The sequence below is a fragment of the Chlorocebus sabaeus genome, chromosome 11 (assembly GCF_047675955.1).
Source record: "Chlorocebus sabaeus isolate Y175 chromosome 11, mChlSab1.0.hap1, whole genome shotgun sequence".
Taxonomy (NCBI): domain Eukaryota; kingdom Metazoa; phylum Chordata; class Mammalia; order Primates; family Cercopithecidae; genus Chlorocebus; species Chlorocebus sabaeus.
Genome location: NC_132914.1, coordinates 40087057 through 40093056, shown reverse-complemented (window position 1 = coordinate 40093056; position 6000 = coordinate 40087057).

Sequence of the window (6000 nt, the reverse complement as noted above, 5' to 3'; positions counted from 1 at the left end):
TGTTTCTTTCATTTTCCTGACTTGGAATCACTGGAAACTGAAACTGTGCTTTTCTTAAAGCCCTGCGAACTGAAGTTGAACAAGTTAAATGAACTTCAGGAGAAATCACAGCAACTTTTATAAACAACCTTCTCACCTCCTGATTTATGGACTACTCAGAAGGTTTACTTCAACACTTAATTCAAACTACAATCCAGAAAAATTTGTCAGATTGCCATTGCAATTTGAAGATGCTTCAGAGACTGTAGAGAAACTAGTCTATAGGGTATTCCAGATATTAACCTTTTTCTTCTTTTTCCATAGAAATGCCTCTTATTAAAGATCTGTTTGCCTACATTGCAGATAGGATAGGCCTATCTGTGGGATGATATATTTAAAGTTGTTCTTTTGTGCTTATCCCAATTTGTCTCCATTCCTTTGTCTAGCAATTTCTAGCCCAAATCCCTCCGGTGGGATCAACTTGGTTTTTAATATGTGAAACTTTTTTAATGTTTCAAAGTGGAGTCTGAAGAAAAGAAAAATATTTTTCCTCAAAATACACTTCTTTGATATATTTTGAGATGGCTGTCAGAGAGCCAGCAAAACGAAGTAGCACCCTCCAAACCTGTCGTTTGTGGAGAAAATTTGCATCTGGAGAAAATCTGCATTGATGCAGCCAGACCCTCCCTTGTCCAGACCCAGTAAACATTAACTGAGAGTCTGACATTTTTAAAGGACTAGGGGAAAACATTTACCATTTAATCTCTCACTGAGGGCTGCTACCTCTGAGGTTCTATTTACGTAATAAGATCACTTTTGCTAGCCAAGTCTCCTCTTCTCTCCTTCCCATAACCTGTCTTGCCACTAAAACCCGATTTACCATCATAACTTGCTTTTGGCCATGCACCAAGCCCCCGTTCTTTCTGTCACCTTGAGATTGCATATAAGCTTCTGCACCCCAGTGGGCAGTTGGGTCTTCATTCTGAAGTGTTCTCATCTACCGTGTAAACATTAATGATAAATTAGCATATTCTTTCTCCAATTAGCCTGACTTTTGCGGAGTGATTTGAACCTTCTGAGGACAAAGAGGAAGTTTTCCTTTCACCCTTGCACTTCTTTACAGTTTCCTTCACCAGGCCCTTGCTTACACACCCAGGATCTCAGCCTCATCTCATTTTGCAGCACATTGATGTTCCTCTCTTCCCCCAGTCATCCTCTTCGCCATACAAAGTTGTTATAACGCATGTTCTCCATCTGTCAAAATGACCTGCAGCTACACACTCCAAAATACTTAAACACACAGTATCTCCTGAGGATGTATGTAGGTTCTCTCTCACTCACACACACACACACACCCCCCACTCAGCAGGTCTTTGACAAGCCACACCTCCCCTTGCTTGCTATGTCTTTCCCCCTCCTCCAGGGTCTGCCAGGCATGACTCATTTGCCACTTTACTCCATCCCATGGTTCCTGTAGATGGCAGGGGGAAGTGGGATCATTGGCCGTGAGTACCAAATGACCTATTATTATGAAAAATTCTTTTCCAGATGAAACTCCTTGGCCATCTGGCAAAATGTGTAACAAGGGGAAACCAAAAGGAGAAGGAAAAGCCCATGAAACATTTGCTCATTTCAGGTTGGGAAGAAAGATAAAAACAGAATATGGTCTACTCAAATGCATCTACTAACACAGAATATAAGACACAGCAGCCTATATTAGTGAAAGAAGCATCTGTATTTCACCCCTGTGTACATAATATTTATGTATTATTGGTTTAGAGATGGGGTCTCGCTATATTGCCCAGGCTGGATTTGAAGTCCTGGGCTCAGCCTCAGGCTTCCACCTCAGCTTCCCACATCAGTCTCCCAAGTAGCTGGGACTACAGGCATGCACCACCATACCTGGCTCATAATATTTATTCTTTTATTTTTTTGAGACAGAGTTTTGCTCTGTTGCCCAGGCTGGAGTGCAGTGGTGCGATCTCAGCTCACTGCAACCTCTGCCTCCCAGATTCAAGCGATTCTCCTGCCTCGGTCTCCCGAGTAGCTGGGATTACAGGCACATGCCATCATGCCCAGCTAATTTTTTGTATTTTCAGTAGAGACAAGGTTTCACCATGTTGGCCAGGCTGGTCTCAAACTTCTGACCACAAGTGATCCACTGGCCCCAGCCTCCCAAAATTCTGGGATTATACACGTGAGCCACAGTGCCTAGCCTGGCTCATAGTATTTAAACTGTAGATTTGAAACCAACTTTTACCAGGAGAAACTTGTGAGAGGCAATATTTTTAATGGTGCTAGTTGGGGAGAAAATTTGCATTTTTGCCTGATACAATGTGTGAATAACATTTCGTTGCGTTGCTCTTCCTAAGTAAAAGTAAAAAACATTCTGTGATTTTTGTTTGTTTTATGTTGATTTATGAAAAACATTTTAATGTCAAGAATAAAAAATTATCTAACATTTCCATTTTATGCCCATATTCTGAATATGTACTCTCCCTGATTTTTAAATATTCTACTCATGTGACCTGAAATCAGAACAGAAAGTCCCAAGGATAGAGTTAGAATCATAATATATTCCTTCTCTTATAAAACTATATATCAGCCACAGTGAAGATTTGTCCACTTTATTTCCAACTGAGACAGAATTTTGGCATGAGACAGAGAAAGAATGTGCTTTATGAGAAACAGACAATGCTGACTTTTCCTTAACTTGGCTCTGACAAGCAGAAAGTTATTTTCCAGTAATGAAAGTACAAGAATATTTCTGTTTGGATAATAATCGTGTTTGAATTAGTCACATCATAATGGGATCTGAATTATCCATGTCAAAAGGGGAAAAGAGAGTGGTGATTATCAAAACACTTTCAAGATCCTCTTAGTTTTCCTGGTATACAAAAAGATGCCAATATGCAAATGTCAAAACATCCTAATCAGTCTTTCAAGAATAAATCATTCCTGAGTCCTAGCAAGAATATGTCTTAGATCCCTAGGGAGGGGCCCAAGACTCAGCATTTTATCTGCCTTAGAGGACCAAGATCTTTCTGTTGGGTGCCCATTCCCTATATGTGAAACTTTCAGCTTTGACTCTGCCTTTTAGATCCTTCTTTCCTGATTGTAGCTACATAGTGCTCTTTGTTATTTGCAGTTCTTGGCTCTGGTCTCCCACCTCTTACATGCACCACAAATTTCCCCTCAAGGAATGAGTCTATAACTGTGAGAAAAAAAAAAAAAAAAAAAAAAAAAGAAGAAGAAAACCTCCCATTTCCCAGCTTGGTGAGGAACTGTGTGTTTACACTTTTCCCTCTTCCCCTCTGTATCTTTATCTGCTTCTTGGAGTGGTGACAATGGCAACTGCAACATTGACTCGACAAATGCAGACTAGTGAAGATTCTTTCCATTAGAAGCAACAGAAGAAAACCTCACACTTGCTCAAGCCAAAAACAGAGGGGGAGGGGGAGACTTATCATAAAGATACAGAGGTGATCCACACAACCCAAGAACAGGAAGCGGCGAGGCCTCAGGAAGACTAGAACAGGGCTGGAAGAGGGGTGAAAGCTCTCTCCATGTCTCCTCACAAACCTTCACTTCATACTTCTTAATGTGATGATACTTGTCCACCCAGTGAATATGAAATAGCTGCCCATAATTCCAAAGTTTCAGTCTCATAGAGAGACAGAGCTTCCTTAGAATCCCAGGGCAAAGGGTCTAATTGGCCCAGGTGCACACCCTTGACCTAATCAGCCGTGGCCAGGGAGGGGAGGGTCACATTCCCATACCACTGCTAGAAGCCCACAATTAAGGAAGGGTGATGCCAGGTGCAGTGGCTCACACCTGTAATCCCAGCACTTTGGGAGGCCAAGGTGAAAGAATCACTTAAGGCGAGGAGTTCAAGACCAGCCTGGACGACACAGCAAGGCCTTGTCTCCACAAAAAATTTCAGAATTAGCTGGGCAAGGTAACATACACCTATAGTCTCAGCTACTCAAGAGGCTAAGGCAGGAGAATCCCTTGAGCCCAGGAGGCTGAGGCTACAGTGAGCCGTGATTGCGCCACTGCATTCCAGCCTGGTGACACAGCAAGACCTTGTTTCTAAAATAAAAATAAAACTTTCTTTTTGAAAATAAGGGGTGAGTGAGTAGTCACATACTGGGAAGATACAGGATAATAGTGACCACCGAGTGACTGAACAGGGAACACAAAACTAGGAAATGGGGTAGGATGACAGGACGTGAAAAACCAGCATTATTTTAGCCATTAGAAAAAAAAAAAAATTGTGACCGACCAAGCTTAAATAAGTGTAAACCACCTAGAATCCCAACGTAATGGAAAGATTAAATGTGTAACTTGGGGAACTAAAAGAAGCACTCCTTTTGATTCCACTAAATTATAAATTCACATGGAGTACGGCTTCTTAAACACTCTGATTTTTTTTGTTTGTTTGTTTTTGTATACTTTCTGTGAGAGTTTGTGTCAGTGAAGAGCAGTAAGAAGAAAAGGTCTGACTGAGAGGTAGCGAGTGATTCCCTTCAGTTGCGCCCCACAGACCCAGGAGAGAGAACTGCTCCTTCGGGCAGTCAGAAAGCCTGTGTCATCAGCAGAATCAGCACCACCTCAGTCCGCTTTTTTGGCTGTGGTTCCTTTAGCCTAAAGAACAATTTAAAGCCAGGCTCTCAGTAAAGACAGCTCCCACTACTCACCATCTCCCAGACCTGAAATCCGGCACCCTGGGTGTTGTAAAGTTCCTGAGTGTCTGTGACATATCCTGCAGCTACAGTGGCTCCTAAATATCAATAGGATGTTGAGAAAACAAAGTGTCTGCGAAAGTGAAGGACGCACAACGTGCAACACAAGACTGGAAGCTCAAGTCGATTTTACCTAAGAATACATCACAGGCTGAAACCCACAGGCCAGAGTCCAGCTGTGAAACCAGGCAGAGCCTCCCGGGTATGTTTTTTTGTTTGTTTGTTTGTTTTGTTTGTTTGTTTAAAGGCATGATCGGCCTAAGATTATCTCTGGGGACCAAAATGAAATCTAATAGTGTACCTTTAATATACATAAAAACCATAGTTCATCTTGGAATGCTAGTGTCTACAATTAGAGCTATTTAACAAGAAGTCAGCAACTAGCAAACAGCGTTAAGAGCTTAGCTTTGGGCAGGTTTGCCAGATCTCCCACGTAACTGCAACCCACTCCCAGGACTCAGGAACGCTGATGTGTCACCTTCCTTCCCATCTGTCCCAGGGAACACTCATCCTCCATGAAAATGTGGCAGTAGCCGCAGAACTCCTCCCTCTCTGCCTCTCCTCTTCTCTGCTTAGAACCTTAACTTATACGAGAAAACAGCAGAGGAAGAAAGAGGAATTGATGGGAACAGGGCAAACATGAGCTCATTTAAAATGCGAGAATGATGTTATTAACTCCAAAGCAAAAGTCTGCAAATAACATCTCCAGTCAACTCAGTAATGAAAAACATGCATTTGAGTTGGTAAACTCCCTGCGAGGAAAGATGAACTTCATGGACTTACTGGACTTCTTGCCAAAGAGATCTCCAAAAGCTCAAGAACCATTTTCTCCAATGGTAGTGTTACCAGAAAGCAGTTCCGATCCAGACCACCCCAAGAGAGGATTCTTGGATCTCGCGCAAAAAAGAATTCAAGGCGAATCCATAGAGTAAAGTGAAAACAAGTTGATTAAGAAAGTAAAGGAATAAAAGAATGGCTACTCCATAGGCAGAGCAGAGCTTGGGTTGCTGGACTAAGGACACTTACAGTTATTTCTTGATTATACGTTAAACAAGGGGTGGATTATTCATGAGTTTTCCGGGAAAGGGAAATTCCCAGAATGGAGGGTTCCTCCCCTTTTTAGAGTACACAAGGTAACTTCCAGATGTTGCCATGGCATCTGTAAACTGCCATGGCGCTGGTGGGAGTGTCCTTTAACATCCTAATGCATTATAATTAGCATGTAATGAGTAGTGAGGGCAACTAGAGGTCACTGTCATCTCCAACCTGGTTTTGG